This window comes from Lagenorhynchus albirostris, chromosome 6 (assembly GCF_949774975.1).
Source record: "Lagenorhynchus albirostris chromosome 6, mLagAlb1.1, whole genome shotgun sequence".
NCBI lineage: Eukaryota > Metazoa > Chordata > Mammalia > Artiodactyla > Delphinidae > Lagenorhynchus > Lagenorhynchus albirostris.
In genome coordinates this window covers 117514029-117538123 of record NC_083100.1, presented here as the reverse complement: position 1 = coordinate 117538123, position 24095 = coordinate 117514029, and the positions used below count along the sequence as shown (strand labels likewise).

The 24095-nt window shown below is 36.8% G+C and overlaps 1 protein-coding gene and 2 pseudogenes across 1 annotated transcript in view; 1 reads left to right on the top strand and 2 right to left on the bottom strand.

Annotated features, from left to right (window-relative positions):
- The window catches only part of LOC132522444 (uncharacterized), a 255962-nt gene that overhangs the window by 32361 nt on the left and 199506 nt on the right, over positions 1-24095 (top strand).
- On the bottom strand, positions 14916-20330 carry LOC132521929 (glycine N-phenylacetyltransferase-like; annotated as a pseudogene).
- The window catches only part of LOC132521928 (acyl-coenzyme A diphosphatase NUDT19-like), a 56888-nt pseudogene continuing 52798 nt past the window's right edge, over positions 20006-24095 (bottom strand).

Here is a 24095-nt window from a genome sequence, read left to right as displayed (position 1 = left end):
CTGCTGTTAATTCCTCCTAGTGTATTTTTCATTTCACTCATTGAAAAACAGCTCTGACTTAAAAAAAATATATTTTCTAGTTCCTTGTTAAAATTCTCACTGTGTTCATCTATTCTTTTCCCCTGTTCAGTTAGCATTCTTACTGCTATTGCTTTGAACTCTTTATCTGCTAAATTATTTATCTCTGTTTCATTAGGGGTTTTTCTCATGTTTTTTTTTTTTCATATTGTTTCATTGAAACAAATTCCTCTGTCTTCTCATTTTGGTTAACTTTCTCTAAGTTAGATGAAACAGTTAAGTATCCCAGTCTTAAAGTGGTGTCCTTGTATGGGAGAGTTGCTGTGCAGTCTCTGTGTGCCCAGTGGCTGGATGTGAAATGAGCATGGGATGTATCTTCCCCTGGGGTGTACTGGCAGCTACCACCTTGGTGACAGGTAGGGCTGGAGTTAGAGGGGCTATAGTCAGAGCTAGGTGTGAGGCAGGGCTTCACCTATGCTTAATGACGGTCGCATCTCTCTCAGGGGTGGGGTCAGGACCCAAGGTTCTGGAACAGAAGTCCTGAGTTTCAGGTCTGAGCTGGTTCCATTCCCTCTTTGTGTGCACACTCTCCATGGCAACAGCATTTCTACCCTAGTGGAGAGCAGCGCCAGAGAAAGAGGGTCAGGCACCCAGTGCAGGCAGGCATGTATGGTTGGGTGGTCACAGGAAACCAGCCAGAGACCCAAGCAGTTTTCAGTCTCCTTCCTTGTCATTGTTCCCAGGAGCAAGCAAGCATTGTGCGCTCCACAAGTGGAGTTTCAGTTTTTTACAGCCCTCTAGTAAGGCCCATTGGTTTTCAAACCATCTAATGGGATTCATCTTCCCAGTGTTAGATCCCAGGGCTTGGGTGCCCAATATGTGGCCTGAACCCCTCACTCCCCAGGGAGGATCTCCAAGCCCATATTTTCCCCCTCCTCTTCTGTGTCCCCTGCTAGGGGAGTGGGTCTCAACCTGATCACTTCTCCTCTCTTCCTACCAGACTCTGTGTGAAATTTTCTTTACAGCCTTGGTTGTAGAAGAGCCTTTCTGCCAGTCTCCAGGTTGTTTTTAGTGAGAGTTACTCCACATGTAGATGTATTTTTGAGGTGTTTGTGGGGGGAGGTGAGCTCAGTGTCCTCCTACTCCACCATCTTGATCTTGATGTGCCACAGTCTTTTATATGTTGCATTTTCATTTGGTTAATTTTTTTTACATTTCCCTTGAGACTTCCTCTTTGACCATGGATTATTAAGAAATGTGTTGTTTAGTTTCCAAGTGTACAGAGATTTTTCTGTTCTTTCTATTACTGATTTCTAATTTAACTGTTATGGCCAGACAACATTTTCTGTATGATTTTGGTCCCTTTAAATGTATTGAAGTTTATTTTATGGCCAGGATATGATCTATCTTGATACACGTTTTGTGGATTCTTGAAAATAATTGCAGCTATTGGGTGGAGTGTTCTATAAATTTCTATTAAATTCTATTGGTTGATGGTTTTGTTGAGCTCTTCCCTCTCCTTGTTGATTTCCATCTATTCTTCAACTAGGTGTTGAACTCTTCAACTATATTGCAGATCTATTTCTCCTTTTAGTTCTATCAGTTTTACCTTCATGTATTGTGCAGCTGTCTTTATTCATGCATATGCATTTAGGATTGCTATGTCTTCTTGGGGGACTAGCTCTTTAATCATTATATGACGTCCCTTTCTGTCTCTGTTCATTTTCTCTACTCGGAAGTCTAATTTATCTGACTATAAGATAGCCCTTTTAAAATTTCTTTTTACTAATATTTGCATGATGTATCGTTTCTCATTTGTCCATTTTCAACCTACCAATATAGTTACATTTGGAGAGAATTTCTTGTAGAAAACATGTATCTGGGCCAGGTTTTAATCCACTTTGCCAATCTCTATCTTTTCATTGCTGTTAGACATTTACACTTAATGTAAATATTGATATGGTAGGGCTAAGTCTTCCATTTTATTTTTATTTTAAGTTTGTTCTCTCTCTCATTTCTCTGTTTTCTTTTTCTTCCCTTTCTGTGGGTTACTTGAGCATTTTAGATTAATTTTTAATACATGAACTTTAATTTTATTTATTGATTTATTTATTTTAACATCTTTATTGGAGTATGATTGCTTTACAATGGTGTGTTAGTTTCTGCTGTATAACAAAGTGAATCAGCTATACATATACATATATCCCCATATCTCCTGCCTCTTGCATCTCCCTCCCACCCTCCCTATTCCACCCCTCTAGGTGGTGGACACAAAGCACCGAGCTGATCTCCCTATGCTATGCAGCTGCTTCCCACTAGCTATCTATTTTACATTTGGTAGTGTACATATGTCCATGCCACTCTCTCACTTCGTCCCAGCTTACCATTCCCCCTCCCCATGTCCTCAAGTCCATTCTCTACGTCTGCATCTTTGTTCCTCTCCTGCCCCAAGGTTCTTCAGAACCTTTTCTTTTCTTTTTTTTTTTCTTTAGATCCATATATATGGGGTCACTCCTTGTGTTGTACAGTTTTGGAGGAGTTTTGAAACTTGAATATCATGTATCCACAATTATAGTATCATACAGAATAGTTTCAATGCCTTAAAAATCCCCTTTGCTCCACTCCCATCCTCCCAACCACTGCAACCACTGATCTTTTTCCAGAATGTCATATAGTTGGAATCATACAGTAAGTAGCCTTTGAAGACTGGCTCCTTTCACTTAGCAATATGCATTTAAGTTTCCTCCATTGTCATTTTGTGACTTGATAGCTCATTTCTTTTTATCTTTAAGTAATATCCCATTGTATGAATGTACCACAGTTGGTTTATCCATTCACCAACTGAAGAAAATCTTGGCTTTCAAGTTGGGCATTTATGAATAAGGCCACTTATAAATGTTTATCTGCAGGTTTTTTGTGAATGTAATTTTCAAATCACTTGGATAAATATCACTGAGTGCAATTACTGGATCATAAGGTAAGAGTATATTTAGTTTTGTAAGAAACTGCCAAACTGTCTTCCAAAGTGGCTGTACTATTTTGCATTCCAACCAGGAATGAATGAGAGTTCCTGTTTTTCCACATTCTTGCCAGCATTTGGTGCTGCCAGTGTCTTGGATTTTAGCCATTCTGATAGGTGTGTATGGCTATCTCACTGTTGCTTTGATTTGCAATTTCCTAAGGATATGTGATATTAAGCCTCCTTTTAGTCTGTCTACTATTGGTATATATTCTTGGTGAGGTGTCTTCAATATTTTGTCCCTTTTCCATTGGCTTATTTATTTTCTTATTGCTTGGTTTTAAGTGTTCTTTGTAGATTTTGGAATTAAGTCCTTTATCAGATATGTGTTTTGCAAATATTTTCTGCCAGCTTGTAGTTTGCCTTCTTGTTCTCTTAACAATGCCTTTGGGCTTCCCTGGTGGCACAGTGGTTAAGAATCTGCCTGCCAGTGCAGGGGACATGGGTTTGAGCCCTGGTCCGGGAAGATTCCCACATGCTGTGGAACAAAAAAGCCCATGTGCCACAACTGCTGAGCCTGTGCTCTAGAGCCCATGAGCCACAACTACTGAAGCCCACATGCCTAGAGCCCATGCTCCATAACAAGAGAAGCCGCTGCAATGAGAAGCCCATGCACCACAACAAAGAGTAGCCCCTGCTCACCACAACTAGAGAAAAGCCCACACGCAGCAACAAAGACCCAATGCACCCAAAAATAAATAAATAAAATAAAATAGATTTTTTTTTAAAAAATGCCTTTCACAGAACAGAAGTTTTTAATTTTAATGAAATCCAACTTATTAGTTTTTTCTTTCATGTATTATATTTTCAGTATTGTATCTAAAAACTCATTGCCAAACTCAGGGTCACCTAGATTTTCTCCTATGTTATCTTGTAGAAATTTTATAGTTTTGTACTCTACACTTGGGTCTGTGATCCATTTTTAGCTTTTTTGGTGGAAAGTGTAAGGTCAGTGTCTAGATTATTATTTTTTGTATGTGGATGTCCAGTTGTTCCAGCACCATTTGTTAAAAGACTATTCTTTCTCTACTGTTTTGACTTTTGCTCCTTTGTCAAAAATCAGTTGACTATATTTGGGTGGGTTTATTTTTAGACTATTCTGTTCCATTGATCTACCTGTCCTTTCAATAATACCACACTATCTTGATTACTATAGCTTTGAAGCAATTAATACTATAGATAATACCATAGCTATTATGGTATTAATAGCTTGAAATATTATGAAATATTGAGCTATATTGAAATATTAAGCTATATTATGGTAATATAGCTTGAAAAGTAGCTATAGTCTGAAAAGCAGTTATATAGTCTTAAAGTTGGATGGTGTCAGATCTCTGAATTTATTCCTTTTCTTTAATATTGTGTTGGCTAATCTGGATCTTTTGTCTTTCCAAAAAAACTTTAGACTCAGATTATATGACTTTCAATATAAACTTTATTTTAATAGATCTTTATTGAAGTATAATTACTTCACAATACTGTGTTAGTTTCTGTTGTACACCAAAGTGAATCAGCCATATGCATACATATGTCCCCATATCCCCTCCCTCTTGAGCCTGCCTCCCATCTTCCCTATCCCACCCCTCTAGGTGATTGCAAAGTACCGAGCTGATCTCCCTGTGCTATGCTGCTGCTTCCCACTAGCTAACTATTTTACATTTGGTAGTGTATATATGTCGATGCTACTCTCACTTTGCTCCAGCTTCCCCCTCCCACCCCGTGTCCTCAAGTCCATTCTCTACATCTACATCTTTATTTCTGCCCTGCAACTAGATTCATCAGTAACTTTTTTTTTAATTCCATATATATGTGTTAGAATATGGTATTTGTTTTTCTCTTTCTGACTTACTTCACTCCGTATGACAGACTCTATATCCATCCACCTCACTACAAATAACTCAGTTTCGTTTCTTTTTATGGCTGAGTAATATTCCATTGTATATATGTGCCACATCTTCTTTATCCATTCATCTGTCAATGGAAATTTAGGTTGCTTCCATGTCCTGGCTATTGTAGATAGTGCTGCAGTGAACATTGTGGTACATGTCTCTTTTTGAATTATGGTTTTCTCAGTGTATATGCCCAGTAGTGGGATTTCTGGGTTGTATGGTAGTTCTATTTTTAGTTTCTTAAGGAACCTCCATACTGTTCTCCATAGTGGCTGTATCAATTTACATTCTCACCAACAGTGCAACAGGGTTCCCTTTTCTCCACATCCTTTCCAGCATTTATTGTTTGTAGACTTTTTGATGATGGACATTCTGACTGGTGTGAGGTGATACCTCATTGTAGTTTTAATTTGCATTTCTTGAATAATTAGCGATGTTGAGCATCTTTACATGTGCCTGTTGTCCATCTGTATGTTTTCTTTGGAGAAATGTCTATTTAAGTCTTCTGCCCATTTTTTTTCCCAACATCTTTATTGGAGTATAATTGCTTAACAATGGTGTGTTAGTTTCTGCTTCATAACAAAGTGAATCAGCTATACATATACATATATCCCCTTATCTCTTCCCTCTTGCATCTCCCTCCCTATCCCACCCCTCTAGGTGGTCACAAAGCACCAAGCTGATCTCCCTGTGCTATGCTGATGCTTCCCACTAGCTATCTATTTTACATTTGGTAGTGTATATATGTCCATGCCACTTTCTCACTTTGTCCCAGCTTACCCTTCTCTCTCCCCGTGTCCTCAAGTCCATTCTCTAGTAGGTCTGCATCTTTATTCCCATCTTGCCCCTAGGTTCTTCATGACCATTTTTTTCTTTTAGATTCCATATATATGTGTTAGCATATGGTATTTGTCTTTCTCTTTCTGACTTACTTCACTCTGTATGACAGACTCTTACTTCACTACAAATAACTCAATTTCGTTTCTTTTTATGGCTGAGTAATATTCCATTGTATATATGTGCCACATCTTCTTTATCCATTCATCTGTAGATGGACACTTAGGTTGCTTCCATGTCCTGGCTATTGTAAATAGAGCTGCAATGAACATTTTGGTACATGACTCTTTTTGAATTATGGTTTTCTCAGGGTATATGCCCAGTAGTGGGATTGCTGTGTCATATGGTAGTTCTATTCTTAGTTTTTTAAGGAACCTCCATACTGTTCTCCATAGTGGCTGTATCAATTTACATTCCCACTAACAGTGCAAGAGTGTTCCCTTTTCTCCACACCCTCTCCTGCATTTATTGTTTCTAGATTTTTTGATAATAGCCATTCTGGCCAGCATGAAGTGATACCTCATTGTAGTTTTAATTTGCATTTCTCTAATAATTAGTGATGTTGAGCATCTTTCCATGTACCTCTTGGCCATCTGTATGTCTTCCTTGGTGAGATGTCTATTTAGGTCTTCCACCCATTTTTTAATTGGATTGTTTGTTTTTTTGATATTGAGCTCCATGAGCTGTTTGTATATTTTGGAGATTAATCCTTTGTCTGTTGTTTCATTTGCAAATATTTTCTCCCATTCTGAGGGTTGTCTTTTTGTCTTGTCTATGGTTTCCTTTGTTATGCCAAAGGTTTTAAGTTTTAGTCCCATTTGTTTATTTTTATTTCCATTACTCTAAGAGGTGGGTCAAAAAGGATCTCGCTATGGTTTATGTCAAAGAGTGTTTTTCCTGTGTTTTCCTCTAAGAGTTTTATAGTGTCTGGTCTTACATTTAGGTCTTTAATCCATTTTGAGTTTATTTTTGTGTATGGTGTTAGGGAGTGTTCTAATTTCATTCTTTTACACATAGCTGTCCAGTTTTCCCAGCACCATTTATTGAAGAGGCTGTCCTTTCTCCATTGTATGTTCTTGCCTCCCTTGTCGTTCAACATAAAGTTTAGAATCAGACACAGGTTAGAATCAGTCCACAAAGTAACTTACTGGGATTTTTATTGGAATTCCATTGAATCTATATATCAAGTTGGGAAGAACTTAATTGTAACAATAATAGGTCTTCCTATCCATAAACATGGACTCTCCATTTATTTATGACTTCTTTTATCAGAGTTGTGCAGTTTCCATGATATAGATCTTATTTATATTTTGTTCGTTGTATACCTAAATATCTCATTTAGATAATTAGTTAGGTGCTTATGTAAGTGGCATCTGTGTTCTTAATACAAATTTTAGTTGCTGGGCTTCCCTGGTGGCACAGTGGTTGAGAGTCCGCCTGCCGATGCAGGGGACACGGGTTCGTGCCCCGGTCTGGGAAGATCCCACATACTGCGGAGCAGCTGGGCCCGTGTGCCATGGCCACTGAGCCTGCGTGTCCAGAGCTTGTGCTCCACAACAGGAGAGGCCACAACAGTGAGAGGCCCGCGTACCGCAAAAAAAAAAAAAAAAAAATTCCAGTTGCTTATTGCTGGTATATAGGAAAGCAATTGACTTTTATATATTTACTTTGTATCCTGAAACCTTGCTATAATTACTTATTATTTCTAGGGGATTATTATTATTATTATTATTACTAATTCTTTGAGATTTTCTACATAGATGATCATGTCATCCGTGGGCAAAGACAGTTTTATATCTTCCTTCCCAATCTGTATACCCAATCTTTTCTTGTCTTATTACATTAGCTGGAACTTCTAGTACAATGTTGAATTGGAGTGATGATAGGAAACATCCTTGGCTTTTTCCAGTTCCTTTGAGGGAAAGCATCTGTTTCTGACTACTAAGTATGACATTAGCTATAGATTTTTTGGTAGATGTTCTTTATCTACAAAAGGAAGATAAAGAGGAAGTTTATCCTCTAATTCTAGTTTGCTGAGAGTAATTTTTTTCATGAACTGTGTTGCGTTTTATCAAATGCTTTTTCTGAATCTATTGATGTGACCATATTATCTTTCTTCTTTAACCTGTTGATGTAACTGATTGCATTACTGGATTACATTTAGAATGTTGAATCAGCTGTGCATACCTTGGTCACATTTGGTCATAGTATGTAATTCCTTTTACAGATTTGAGTTGTTAATATTTTGTTGAGGATTTTGCATTTATGTTGTGAGAGATATCTGTAATTTTCTTGTAATGTCTTTTTTGTCTGGTTTTAGTATTAGATTAATCCTGGTATAATGAGTTAGGAAGTGTTCCCTCTGCTTTTATTTTCCTGCAGAAATTGTAAAGAATTGTTATCATTTGTTCCCTAAACGTTTTGTAGAATTCACCAGTGAACCCATGTGGACCTGGTGCTTTCTGTTTGGGAAGACTATTAATTATTGACTTAATTCCTATAATAAATGTAGATCTATTCAAATTATTTCTTCTTGTGTGAGTTTTGCTGTATGTCCATTAACCTTGTGTATTTGAAGTAATTAGTCCATTTTCTCCAAGTTATGAAATTTATGGGAACACAGTTGTTCATGCTGTTCCTTTATTATTCTTTTAATGTCCATGAGATCAGTAGCGATAGCCTGTCTTTTATCTCTGATAATAGTAATTTGTGTCTTCTTTTATTCTTGGTTAGCCTGGCTAGAGGTTTGTCAATTTTATTATCTTTTCAAAGAACCAGGTTTTGATTTCTTTGATTTTTTTGTGTTTTCCTATTTCAGTTTCTTTAACTTCTACTCTCGTTTTTATTATTTCTTTTTTCTACATACTTTGAAATTCATTTGCTCTTTATCTAGTTTCATAACTAGATTATTGATTTTATATATTTATTCTTTTCTAATATATACATTTGGTGCTATAAATTTCCCTCTAAGCACTGCTTTTGTTGCACCCCACAAATTCTAAGTTGTATTTTCATTTTGTTCAAAATACTTTATTTCTTGAGACTTTTTTTGACTCATGTATTATTTAGAAGTGTGCTGTTTAGTCTCCAAATATTTTGACCTTTTTCAGCTAACTTTTTGTTATTGACTTGTTATTGTGGTCTGAGAGCATACTTTGTATGATTTCCATTTTTAAATTGTTAAGATGTGTTTTACAGCCCATACTTAATATCTACCTTAATGAATGTTCCATGTAAACTTGAGAAGAATTTGATTTCTGTTGTTGTGGGATGATGCAATCCATACCTATGAGCAGATTGATGATTGATGGTACTCTTCAGTTCAATTGTATCCATACTACCTATTGGATCTTCAATTACTAATAGATGGGTTTTTAAGTTTCCAGCTAGAATAATGAATTTGTCTTTCTCCTGTTCTTCTTTCTTTTTTTTTTTTCTGCCTCATATATTTTGACCCTGTTTTTAGGTGCATGCACATTAATGATTATTATGTCTTCTTGAAGAATTTACCTCTTGATCATTATTTAACATTCTCTATATTCCTGGTAAATTTTCCTAGCTCTGTGGTCAACTTTGCCTGAAATTAAGATAGATACTTTAGTTTTCTTTTGATTAGTGTTAACATGGTATACCTTTCCCCATGATTTTACTCGTTTTTCTTTTTTATTATGATAAAATATACATAACATAAAACTTACAGTTCTAACAATTTTAAGTGTACAATTCAGTGACATTACATGCATTCACATTATGGTGCAACTGGTGCAACCATCACCATCATCCAATACAAAACGTTTTTCGTCTTCCCATACTGAAACTCTGTACCCATTAAATAATAACTCCCCATTTCCCCCTCACCCAAGCCCCTGAAAACAACCGTTCTATTTTTATCTCTATGAAATTTTCTACTCTGTGTGTTTCATATAAGTGGAACCATACAGTATTTGCCCTCTTCTGTCTGGCTTATTTAACATAGCATAATGTCTTTAAGGTTCATCCATGTTATAACATGTAGCAGAATTTCCTTTCTTTTAAGGCTGATTATACCAGGTTTTGTTCATCCATTGATGGACACTTGAGTTTCTTCTCTTTTATGACTATTGTGAATAATGTTGCTATGATACAGATGCACAAATATCTGTTTGAGTCCCTGCTTTCAATTCTTTCAGATATATACCCAGAAGTGGAATTGCTGGACCATATGGTTACGGTAATTCTATGTTTAATTTTCAGAGTAACAGTCATACTATTTTCCATAGCAGCTGAAGCATTTTATATTTCTACCAGCAATGCAGAAATGTTCCAATTTCTCCACAACCTTGCCAACACTCATTATGTTCTCTTTTTTAATAATAGCCCTCCTGCTGGGTATGAAGTAGTATATCATTGTGGTTTTTATTTGCCTTTCCCTAATGGCTACTGGTGTTGCACCTTTTTTTAAGGTGCTAATTGGCCACCTGTATGACTTTTTGGAGAAATGTGTATTCAAGTTATTTTGCCCATTTTTAAGTGGGTGTGCTTATTTTGTTGTTGAATTGTATGAGTTCTTTATGTATTCTGGAAATTAATACTTTGTGAGCTGTATGATTTGCAAATATTTTCTCCCATTCCATGGGTTGCTTTTGCCTTCTGTTGGTAAGAGACCATGATGCAAAAAGTTTTTAATTTTGACAAAAGTCCAGTTTATCTAGTTTTGTTACCTGTGCTGTTGGTGTCATATGCAAGGAATCATTGCCAAATCCAATGTCATGCAGCTTTTCCCCTATGCTTTTTTTCTAAAATTTGTTATAGTTTTTTAGCTCCTACATTTAGTTCTTTGATCTGTGTTGAGTTAATCTTTGTATATGATGTAAGGGAAGGTTCCAACTTCATTCTTTTACATGTGGATATTCAGCTTCCCATACTATTTGTTGAATAGACTGTCCTTTATTGCCACCCTTGTCAAAAATCATTTGATCATATACATGAGAGTTTATTTCTGGACTCCCTATTCTATCCCGTTGGTCTATATGTCTGTCTTTATGCCAGTAACAAACTGTTTTGGTTACTGTAGATTTGTCATAAGTTTTGAAATCAGGAAATGTGAGACTTCCTACTTTGTTCTTCTTTTCCAAGATTGTTTTGGCTACTTGGAGCTCCTTGAGACTCCATTTGAATTTTAAGATGGTTTTCTCTATTTCTGCAAAAAATATGTCATTGGGATTTTGATAGGGATTGCATTAAATCTGTGGATCATTTTAGGTAGCACTGTCATCTTAGCAGTATTGAATATTCCAATCTATGAACATGAAATGCCTTTCCCTTTATTGGTGTCTTCTTTAATTTCTTTCAACAATGTTATGTAGTTTTCAACGTACAGGTCTCTCACCCCCTTTGTTAAGTTTATTCCTAAGTATTTTATACTTTTTCTTGCTACTGTAAATAGAAATTTCTTAATTTCCTTCTGGATTTTTCATTGTTAGTGTATAGAAATGTAAGTGAATTTTATATGTTGATTTTTGTATCTACAAAATTGGTTTTTGGTGGGTTTTTTGCTGAATTGCTAATTCATTTATTAGCTTTGACAGTTTTTTGTGTGTGTTATATGGAATCTTTTCATGTATATTTGGAATATAAGGTCATGTCATCTGCAAACAAAGATAATGTTATTCCTCCCTTTTCAGTTTGGATGCCTTTTATTTATTCTTCTTGCCTATTTGCTCTTGTGAGGACTTCCATGACTATGTTGAATAGAAATGGAGAAAGTGGGAATCCTTATTTTGTTCCTATTTTGGGGGGAAAGCTTTCAATCTTTGACCACTGAGTATGATGTTAACTATGGATTTTTCATATATGGCCTTTATCATAATGAGGAAGTTGCCTTCTATTCCTGGTTTATTGGGAGTGTGTTTTATTAAGAAAGGGTATTGACTTTTGTCAAATATTTTTTCTTCGTCAGATGAGATGATCGTGTTTGGTTTTTTTGTTGTTGTTGATTTGTTTTTCCCTTCATTCTAGTAATTGATTTTACTAAATCAATTTTCACATGTTGAAGCATTATTACATTATGGGGAAAAATCATTTGGTCATGATACTTACTTTTCAATATGCTGCTGAATTCAATTGGCTAGTGTTTTATTGAAGGTTTTTGCATCAACATTCATAAGGGATATTGGTCTGTAGTTTTCTTGTCTGGTGTTAGTGTCAAGGTGATACAGACGTCAAAGAATAAGTTGGGAATTATTCCCTCCCCTTCAATATTGTGGAAAGTTTGAAAATGATTGGTGTTAATTTTTCTTGAAATGTTTGGTAGTATTTACCAATTAAGCCATTTAGTCCTGGGCTTTTCTTTGTCCTTGAGGTTTTTGACTACTGATTCACTTTCTTTACTATTTATAAATTTATTCAGATTTTTTATTTATTCTTGATTCAATTTTGGTGGATTGTGTGTTTCTAGGAATTCATCTATTTCATTTAGGTTAAACAATATGTTGGTATACAAATGTTTATAGTATTCTTTTTATTTCTGTAACATCTTTTGTATTGTCGTTGCTTTTATTTCTAATGTTAGTAATATGTCAGTTCCCTCTGCCAGTTTTGGGTTTAATTTGGTTTTCTTTTCCTTAAGGTGCAAATGTACGTTATTGATTTGAGATGTTTCCTTCCTTTTTAATGTATGCATTTACAAGTGTAAATTCTCTTCTTACCACTGCTTTTACTGTATCCCATAGGTTTTGGTATTTTGTGTTTTCATTTTCAATAATCTCAGTGTATTTTCTAATTTCGCTTTTAATTTCCCCTTTGACCCATTGGTCTTTAAGAATGTGTTGTTTAATTTCCTCATATCTGTGAATCCAGTTTTCCTTCTGATTCTAACCATTGTGATAGAAAAATATTTTTTATAATTGCAACCTTTTAAAATTTATTGAGACATGTTGTGGCCTAACATATGGTCTATCTTGGAGAATGTTCCGTGTGCACTTTTTTTTTTTTTTTTTTTTGCAGTACGCGGGCCTCTCACTGTTGTGGCCTCTCCCATTGTGGAGCACAGGCTCCGGACGCTCAGGCTCAGCAGCCATGGCTCACAGGCCTAGCCGCTCTGCGGCATGTGGGATCTACCCAGACCAGGGCATGAACCCGTGTCCCCTGTATCGGCAGGCAGACTCTCAACCACTGCGCCACCAGGGAAGCCCTCCATGTGCACTTTTGAAAAATATGTATTCTGCTGTTCTTTGGTGTTCTGTATATTTGTTAGGTCTAATTCGTTTATGGTTTTGTTCAAGTCCTCTATTTCATTATTGATCTTCTGTTTGATTGTTTTAACATATTTAAAGTGGTATATTGAAGTCATATATATGTATTATTATTATAGGAATTTCTATTTCTCCCTTCAAATCTGTAATGTTTGCTTCATATATTTGGGGGCTCTGATGTTTGGTGAATATATGTTAAAATTGTTATATCTTCTTGGTGAATTGATCCTTTTATCAATCTATATTGTCTTTGTCTCTGTAACAGTTTTTGATTTAAGGTCTAATTTGTTTGATTTAGTATAGCCACCTTAGCCCTCTTTTGGTTAGTATTTTCATGGAATATATTTTTCAATCCTTTCACCTTCAACCTAATTGTGTCTTTATATCTAAAGTGAGTCTCTTGTAGACATCATACAATTGGATCACCAAGGTTTTTTTTAAAAAAAACAATTCTGCCATTCGATGCCTTTTTATTGGAAAGTTTAAGCCATTTATATTTAAAGTAGTCACTGATAAAAAAGGATTTACTCTGCCATTTTGCTATTTATTTTTTGTGTGTCATATAACCTTTTTTATTCCTCATTTCCTCAATTCCTGTCTTTTTATTGAAGTTACTTTTTATTGAAGTATAGTTGATTCACAATATTGTGTTAGTTTCAGGTGCACATCAAAGTGGTTCAGTTACATATATATTTCTCAGATTATTTTCCATTATAGGCTATTACAAGATATGAATATAGTTCCCTGTGCTATACAGTAAATTCTTGTTGCTTATCTCTTTTAAGTATAGTAGTTTTTATCTGTTAATCCCATACTCCTAATTTATCCCTCCCCACTTCCTTTCCACTTTGGTAACCATAAGTTTGTTTTTTTTGTCTTTTTTTCAATATGTAATATCCTTTATTAAATTGTATAAATTGTCCTACAGCTTGGTGTAAGAATAATGGCTGATATTAATTATAAAACTCCTCCTTACACACAAAAGAACATTACATTTGAATTATCTTTTTCTACCCAGAGCAGTCTTGTCTTGATACAAATCATTCATGTTCATCCTGCAACTTGAAACAAGTTGATAGCATGCCACACTTTTTTATCTTGTCAATTTAGAAAAAAAAGTCATATTCAATATTTACAGATTTAACCTAGTTCACAGAATATACAAATGTTATATGTGATAAAATCCCACAAATTAGATCCATTTTTATAGATTTTTTCCTGATTTACCTTAAATTTAAAGTATCTCTACCACATACATTTTAACAGTTATTTTTAAATAACAATTTTATTTTTGCATGTGTATTGTTTCTGGGTGACAAGATGTTAAGTTGTCCTGCTATTGTGATATGACAAGCTACTTAAATTCTCTTCCCTACATTCCATGTACACACTCTAAATAGAGAAAAATATGATGGTGCTGGAAAGAATAATGACACCATTAGAATAGTGGGTTGCATTTATTCTGTACTGATTATGGATACTTTCCTTACTAGCCATATACATTAAAAGAAAACTGTGAACCAGTAAAATAAACTAGACAAACAGAAATACTGCATGATATCACTTATATGTGGGATCTTACCCCAAAAATGTCTAACTCATAGAAACACAGAATAGAATGGGGGTTGCCAGGGTTGGAATGTGGAGGAAATAGGAAGGTCTGCTGGACCCAAAATGAAGTTCATGAGTGATTTGTGAACCACACTTGTGGTTCTGTTGACCATTCACACTGCTTCCCCAGAGTCCAAACAGCACACAGTGATTTACTGCTGATTATTTATTCTTTCTTTCTGCCCACCCCTCTGCATCTCTTGCTTATTTATTTTTTCTTTATTTATTTATTCTTTCTTTCTGCCCACCCCTCTGCATCTCTTGCCATGTGACCAGCCCACCCAACACTGTCTCAGGTTCGTGGCTGCTTCACAGAGGCCCACAGTTCCACTGGTTCCAGTCATAGGGCATGGGGATATGATGCAGATTGTGACTAATTTTCTGTACGATTTTGTTGGCTCTGTATGGTTATATAGGGGAAAGCCAAGTTTGTCCAGAGCATGGATGTGGACAAACAACAGATGGGAGACAAGACCATGGACCCGGTACTCAGGCATGGTGGCCCCCATCCACACCTCTCCTGTATGATCCATCAGGGACCAGGACACAGGGGTCCCCTTAGGCCCCAGCAGGCAGAAGTTGGGGAAGGTCTGGGTACAGAGCTTGGTGAATCTCTGGCTACTCTCATTGCTGCCACAGAAATGCCATAATTTATTCACCAAGGCAGCATAGGTAGGATCCAGGGATGAGAGTTTAAACATCTTGGTCAATGGCTTTGGGTCTGCCATAGCCAATAGGTAAGTTCTTTGTCTCTGGAAGGGAAGGAAGCAGTTTCCTCACTGTCTCAGGCATCACATAGAGAATGCATTGTGTTTGCTTGACCTTAACAAATTTGGTGGTTACAAGATTCTGTATCACCTCATCCAGACTTTACTGCAAACTTTGGATCTGAAAAGTATTTCCAATTGATGACCTCTGATGTGCTAAGGGATTCTTGACAGTTGTTGAGATCCTTAGAATAGATTTGGTAGGTGTTGGTGTAATGATCAAAGTCATCTGCAATTTCCTACTCCTGAGGGTGGATAACCATAGTATTAAAATCAGGCCACTTGTCCACCCAGGCCTTTAGCTTGAAGGGGTTTCCCTGGTCCACATGGACAGTCCCATAAACCTTTAAGGACACAGGGAGGTTCTTCCTCAAGGATTTCTCTAACATCTGCAGCAGTTGTGGATCTTGTAAGTGGAATATCTTGGCAGGTACCTTAATTTTGGTACCAAATTTTGGTTTCCCAGCTCTCTGGTCACTGTGTTCAGGGTCTTCTCCTCTCCAGCTCAACACTTCAGGAGCACTGGTTCTTTGGGATGAGCAGGTAGAATCCTACTATATGAAATCTTTCATCTCCCAAATGTCAATTCCTTGCTCCAACTACCAAGCACTAAGGCAGCCAATGCCACTTTGGGAAATTTTGAAGGACAGATCCTCAGGACAAGTGATCCTGGCAGCTTCTATGGCCTTACCCAAAAATCCCCCAACCAGTTGTGGGTGTGGGGCAGCTGGCCACAAGCAGCAAGGCCCCTGTCTGGCTCACCAAAATTTGTTACCAAGTCCAAGCTTGTACTGCTTACAGCCCAATAGGCCAATAAATCAAAAGACGAGTTGTTGGGATGAGGAATAGCAGCTATTCAGAAAGCCAGCAGACCAAAACGATGGCGGGCTTGTGTCCCAAAGAACCATCTTCTGTAAGTTTGTTTTCTATGTCTGTGACTCTGTTTCTGTTTTGTATATAGATTCATTTATATTATTTTTTAGAGTACACGTATAAGTGATATAATATTTATCTTTGTCTGACTTACTTCAGTTATTATGATATGCTCTAGGTCCATCCATATTGTTGCAAATGGCAATATTTCATTCTTTCTTATGGCTGAGCAATATTGCATTGTATATATACACTACTTTTTCTTAAACCAATCATTTGTTGATGGCACTTGTGTTGATCCCATGTCTTGGTTATTGTAAATAGTGTTGCTATGAACATTTGGGTGCGTGTATATTTTTGGACTAGAGTTTTCATCTTTTCAGGATATATGCCCAGGAGTGGGATTTCTGGATTATATGGTAGTTCTACTTTTAATTTTTAAAGGAACCTCTATACTGTTTCTCATAGTGGTTGCACCAATTTACATTCCCATCAACAGTGTAGGAGGGTTCTTTTTCTCCACACCCTCTCCAGCATTTATTATTTGTAGACTATTTGATGATAGGCATTCTGACCAGTGTGAAATGATACCTCATTTTGGTTTTTATTTGCATTTCTCTAATAAATAGCAATATTGAGCATATTTTCATGTACCTCTTGGCCATCTGTATGTCTTCTTTGGAGAAATGTCTATTTAGGTCTTCTGCCCACTTTTTGATTGGGTTGTTTGTTTTTCTGATATTGAGCTCCATGAGCTATTTGGATATTTTGGATATTAACCCCTTGTTGGTTGCATCATTTGCCAATATTTTTCTCCCATTCCATAGGTTGTCTTTTTGTTTTATTCATAGTTTTCTTAACTATGCAAAAGCTTTCTAGTTTGGTTAGGTCCCATTTGTTTATTTTTGCTTTTATTTCTTTTGCCTTAGGAGACTGATCTAAGAAAATATTGCTGCAATTTATGTCAGACACAAGAGGGAAGGGATATGGGGATATATGTGTATTATAGCAGATTCACTTTGTTATACAGCAGCAACTAACACAACAATGTAAAGCAATTATACTCCAATGAAGATGTTTTAAAAAAATTTATGCCTGAGAATGTTTTGCCTATGTTTTCTTCTAGGAGATTTATGGTGTCACGTTTCATATTTAGGTCTTTAAATCATTTTGAGTTTATTTTTGTACATAGTGTGAGGAAGTGTTCTAATTTCATCGATTTACATGTACCAGTCCACCTTTCCCAACAGCACTTGCTGAAGTAGCTGTCTTTTCTTTGTTGTGTATTCTTGCCTCCTTTGTCATAGATTCTTTGAACATGGGTGTGTGGGTTTATTTCTGGTTTACTTCTCTATTCTATTCCATTGATCTGAATGTCTGTTTTTGTGCCAATACCATGCTGTTTTGACTACTGTAGCTTTGTAGTATTGTCTGAAGTCTTGGGAGGGTTATGCCTTCAGTTTTGTTCTTATTCCTCACAATGGCTTTGGAAATTCTGGGTATTTTGTAGTTCCATATAAATTTTAGGATTATTTATTCTAGTTCTGTGAAAAAATGTCATGGGTATTTTGATAGGGATCACATTAAATCTGTAGATTGCTTTGGGCAGTATGGCCATTTTAACAATATTAATTCTTCCAATCCAAGAGCATGGGATATCTTTCCATTTCTTTGAATCATTTTCAATTTCTTTTATCAATGTTTTATAGTTTTTAGCATACGGGTATTTCACCTCCTTGGTTAAGTTTATTCTGAGGTATTTTTTGTTTTGTTTTGTTTTGTTTTGCAGTACATGGGCCTCTCACTGTTGTGGCTTCTCCCGTTGCAGAGCACAGGCTCCGGACGCGCAGGCCCAGCAGCCATGGCTCATGGGCCCAGCCGCTCCGCGGCATGTGGGATCTTCCCGGACCAGGGCACGAACCCGTGTCCCCTGCATTGGCAGGTGGACTCTCAACCACTGTGCCACCAGGGAAGCCCCTGAGGTATTTTTTTGACATGATATTAAATGGAATTTTTTTTTAAATTTTCTCTTTCTGATATTTCATTGTTAGAGTAAAGTAATGCAAGAGATTTCTGTATATTAATCTTGTATCCTGTTATCTGGCTGAATTCATCTACTAGTCCTGATTGTTTTTGTGTGGAGTCTTTAGGGTTCTCTATTTAGAGCGTCTTGTCATCTGCAAATAGTGACAGTTTTACCTCTTCCCTTACAATTTGGATACATTATCTGTCTTTTTTTTCTCTGATTGCTGTGGCTAGGACTTCCAGTACTATGTTGAATAGAAGTGTTCAGAGTGGGCATCCTTGTCTTTTTCCTGAATTTAGTGAAATGACTTTCACCTTTTCACTGTTGAGTATTATTTTGGCTGTGGGTTTGTCATAAATGGCTTTTTCATGTTGAGATATGTTCCCACTTTATTCATTTTCGTGAGAGTTTTTATCATGGGTGGATGTTGTTTGCTTTATCTGCATCTATTGAGATAATTATATGGGTTTTGCCTTTTCTTTCGTTAATACAGTGTATCACATTGATTGATTTGCATATGTTGAACCATCCTTGTGGCCCTGGAATGAATCCAACTTGCTCATAGTGTATGATCTTTTTTATGTATTGTTGCATTCAGTTTGCTAATGTTTTTGAGAATTTTTGCATCTATATTCATCAAAGATATTGGCCTGTAGTTTTCTTTTTTGGTAGTGTCTTTGTCTGGCTTTGGTATCAGGGTGCTTGTGGCTTCGTAGAATGACTTTGGTAGTGTTCCCTCTGCTCAATCTTTTGGAAGAGTTTGAGAAGGACTGGTATAAGTTCTTCTTTGTATGCTTGGCAGAATTCCCCAGTGAAGCCATTTGATCCTGAACTTTTGTTTGTAGGGAGTTTTTTTTTTTTAAGTGATTCTATTTCACTTCTAGTTATCACTCTATTCAAATTATCTGTTTCTTATTGACTCAGTTTTGGCAGGCTATATGTTTTTAGAAACTTGTCCATTTCTTCTAAGTTGTCCAATTTGTTGGCATATAATTGTTATTTCTCCTCCGTCATTTCTTATTTTGTTTATTTGGGTCCTCTCTCTTTTCTTCTTGGTGAGCCTGGCCAGAGGTTTGTTGACTTTGTTTATCCTTTCAAAGAACCAGCTCTTGATTTTATTGATTTTTATATTTTTTTAAATCTCTATTTTATTTATTTTCTCTCTGATATTTATTATTTCCTTCCTTCTGCTGACTTCAGACTTTGTTTGTTCTTCTTTTTCTAATTCTTTTAGGTGGTGGGTTAAGTTATTTATTTGAGTTTTTCTTGTTTATTAAGGAAGGCCTGTATCACTAGGAACGTCCTCTAAGGACTGGTTTTGCTGCATCCCATAGATTTTGTAAGGTTGTGTTTTCATTGTCATTTGTTTAGAGGTATTTTCTGATTTCCTCTTTGATTTCATCACTGACCCATTGATTTTTTAGTAGCTGTTGTTTAGTCCCCATGTGATCATTTTTTTCCCATTTTTCTTTCTAGTTTCATATCATTGTGGTCAGAAAAGATGCTTGAAATAATTTCTATACTCTTAAATTTGTTGAGGCTTGTTTTGTGGTCTATCCTAGAGAATGTTCCATGTGCATTTGAAAAGAATGTCTATTCTGGATTTTTTTGGATGTAGTGTCGTGAAGATGTCAAGTGCAACTGGTCTATTTTGTCACTTAGGATCTCTGTTGCACTATTTTTTTTTTTTTATCAATAACTCTATTTTATAGGTAGGAAAACCAGAACGTTTCATGAAAAATGAAATTCAATGTACAATGCATAATATAGTCAAAGATCTAAAATGAACTGGCGTCTAAACCATTTCCCATCTTTAATCAATAAACATTATTCTCTTAAGAGGAGGTGAACAAATTATCCATATTAAAAACACTGAAAACAAACACCATTAGTAAGTACCATTAAATGATGAATAGTTCTATATCCCTCTAAGCTCTCTGGATTCTGTTAACTAGCCCTCCAAGCTAAACATAATTATGGCTTTTTTATGGCTTCATATTTCTTTACAACAGTCACTAAACTAATTTCCAATCTGGTAAACCTAATAACTCACGCCATTTAGTTTTAAACAGAATTATCTCTTAATCATCACGCTAAAGTCATAAGAAAATAATGACACAGTCACTTGAAGGTCACCTCAGTCTACTGTTCATCATGTATCTAATCATACATCCTTAAGTTAATTCCAGCAGAAAGTCTAAGGAATTCATGGATCAATCTCCCAGCACATCAGGCAGAGTGCTAATACAGTTAAAAGACAATACAGTAGAACATCTTATTTAAACTTCTGATAACAAAACAATACAGAAGCGGAAACCCTCGTGAAAATTTTTTTCTTGTTTTGGTAACAAGATCATTAATACTTTATATTTATGTGATACTGTAAGGTTTAAAGAATAAAATAAGAGAGCTCCGTAATACACTTGAAATATGAAAGACTGTACTAGAACTTACAGGCACAAAGTTGCTTAAGTTCCAGGCACGTCTAGTCAACCCATTTTTCATCAGGACAACTTCAAGGAGGCCAGCTTACAAAGAAGCCATTCTCTACAGACGGCTCTTACTCACTACATAGTTCTTAGGGTAAACATGTTTATACTTTGACTGAACTGTCACGTGGATGTTATAATCATGGCAATTGTACATCACTACTCGGTGAAATTTCTTGCCTTCTTTCATGATTTCTTCATTCTTTTCTTCAGTGGACATAAGGTTTTCTAAATAGTTTGAATCTTCTAAGTACATCTCATCTCCTGGTAAAAGCTGGATTGTTCCATCAGCAGTTAACAATGTGATTGGCAGCCATCTTTCCACCCCTTCTAATTCATGATCCAAACAAAATTCGTGCAAGTCAGAGAGAGAGGCAAAGTGTTCTAGTCTTCTTATTTCATAGAACTGTGGAGGTGTAAGCCAAATTTCCTTTGATATGAAGCTTTCAGTTGCCTCTGACGGAGATGACCACTAGCAGTCCACCACCTCCACCAAGTCGGGGAAGAGCGGCGGCGGCTCGCACAGGCAGCACAGAAAGAAGGTGATCTCGAAGTGGCGGCCACGGTGCTGCATGAAAGGCGTGAGCCAGGCGCTCCAGTCGTGCAGCGCCCAGTTGTCGGGAGTGCAGTCTAGGTGAGCGCACAGGCGCAGGAAGTGCTGCGGATCTCGGCGGACGCGGGCGCGCCAGTCGGCCAGGGCCGGCGGCGGCGCGAGGGCACGGCCCGGCTCGGACGTGGCGGGCCCGGGGCTCCTGGGCCGCCTCTGTTGCACTATTGACTTTCTGTCTGGAAGATCTGTCCATTGATGTCAGGGAAGTGTTAAAGACTCCTACTATTTTTGTACTCCTGTTAATTTCTCCCTCTATATCTATTAGTGTTTATTTTATGTACTTAGGTTCTTCTGTATTGGGTGCATATGTGTTAATGAGGGTCATATTCTCTTCCTGTATTGATCCATTTATCATTATATAGTATCCTTCTTTGTCTTTTTTTATGGACTTTTTAAAAAAGTTTGCCTGATACGAGTATTGCTACCCCTGCTTTCTTGTCATTTCCATTTGCATGAAACATCTTTTTCCATCCCCTCACTTTCAATTTATGAAAACTTTTGCCCAGAAATGAGTCTCTTGGAGGCAGCATATTGTAGGTTCTTGTTTTTTTCTCCAATCTGCCACTCTATGTCTTTTGATTGGAGCATTTAGTCCATTGATATTTAAGGTAATTATTAATAAGTATGTATTTATTGCATTTTTAAGCCTTGTTTTCTGGTTGATTTTGTAGTTCTTTGTTCACTTCTTCTTCTTTTTTGTTTTTCCTTATGTGGTTTGATGGTTTTTCCATTGTAGTGTGCTTGGGTTCCTTTCTTTTTTTGTGTGAATCTATTGTATGTTTTTTATTTGTGCTTATGATGGAGTTCAAGTATGTTGAGCCATCTCTATATCTGTTTGCTTTAAACTGATAGTCATTCAAGTTCAAACATATTCTGAAAGATCTACATTTTTATACTCCCCTCCCCACATTTTGATGCCCTGTTTTACATCTTCATGTTTACCCTTTTACTGTTCATTGTACATATAATCGTTTTTATAATTTTTTTGATTTTTTTAAACCTATGTACTGGCTTATTTGAGTGATCTTCCATGCTTTTATATAGTTGCGTTTCCTACTGTGATTTTCTCTTTCCTACAGATTCTTTCTTCTTTTTTATTTAGAGAAGACCTTTCAACATTTCTTTTAGGTTAAGTTTAGTATTTCCGTATTCTTTCAGTTTTTGCTTGTTTGAGAAATTCTGGATAGAATATCCTAGGTTGCAGGTTTTTCCCTTTCAAGACTTAGAATATATCATGCCACTCCCTTCTGGCCTGCAAAGTTTCTGTAGAGAAACCAGCTGATAGCCTCATGGGAGTTCGATTGTAACTGACTGTTTTTCTCTTGCTACCTTTAGAATCTTATCTTTAACTTTGGACATTGTAACTGTGATATATCTTGGTGTGGGTCTGTTTGTGTTCATCTTGTTTGGAGCCCTCTGTGTTTCCTGTATCTGGATATCTGTTTTCTTCTTTAGGTTTGGGAAATTTTCAGCCATAGATTCTTCAAATACATTTTCAATCCCCTTCTCTCTCTCTCTCTCTCTCTCTCTCTCTCTCTCTCTCTCTTTTCTTCAACCTCTATGAGTAGGTTGGTGCACTTTATATTATTCCATAGATCTTGCATGTTGCTTTCATTTCTTTTCTTTTGTCTTTCTGTCCACTGCTCTGATTGGTTGGTTTCCATTATTCTATCTGTCATTCACTTATTCATCTTCTGCATTATTTACTCTGCTCTTCATTGTTTCTAGGTTGGTTTTATCTCAGCAATTGAGTTGTCTAATTTTGATTGGTTTCTCTTTACAATTTCTAGTTCCTTGTTACAGTGATCTGCATTTCTATCAATAATCTTTCTTAATTCTTTTAACATTTTGATTACCTCCTTTCTGAATCTAGTAGACTGGTGAGGTCTTTTCATTATTTTTTTTTCAGGGTTTTTCTCTTATTATTTTAATTGGGAGTAGTTCCTCTGCTTTTTTTATTTTACTTAACTTTCTCTGTCACTATGAAATTAGTGTACCTTGTGTAGACTGTGCAAGTCCAATATTTTTCATGCAAAGGTTGTTTTTGTTTGTTATGGATGCTAGTCACAACTTTCCTCAGAGTGTGCTGGCCATTATCCCTTTGATTGAGGGTGTGATTGGTATTGTGACTGTAGACTGCACTGGATGTTGGGTGGGGCCTCCTCTTTGCTTCATGACTGTCACAGCCCTGTTGGGGATAGGGGCTGTTCCCCAGTTGTTGGAGTAGAAGCCCTGAGGGTCAGGTTCAATAAGCCTCCATTGCCTTTAAGCACATGCTTTGTCCTTAACAAGGTTAGCACTGAAGCAAGTGAGGCCTGCAAGTGTGGTCACAGCAAACCTATGCGCTGCGGGTACAGGCATCCATGGTTCTGCCCAGAAGCAGCCCAAGGTCATGTCCCTTTCTTCACTGTGTTCATCCCAGACCTAGTGGTAGGCTGGTGTTGGCAGCCAGGGCATTGTAACTGCAGAATTTGATGTGGTTGTGATGCTGCTTGGAACCTGGCTGCCTCTGTGAGAGGGCTCTCATAGGACCTGTCTGCCTCAGATCTGACTCCAAGCTGCAGTGTGGGGTGAACAGAACTGGAGCCCTCTGCCAGTAAAGGAAACACTCTGTACTCCTCCCCAGGGGCTATCTGCCAGAGATGTGAGATTCTGTGAAGCCACCTGCCACCTGGTATTGGTGCCAACAAATTTCGCTGCTGCTAGTCCTGCCCCTGGACCTTC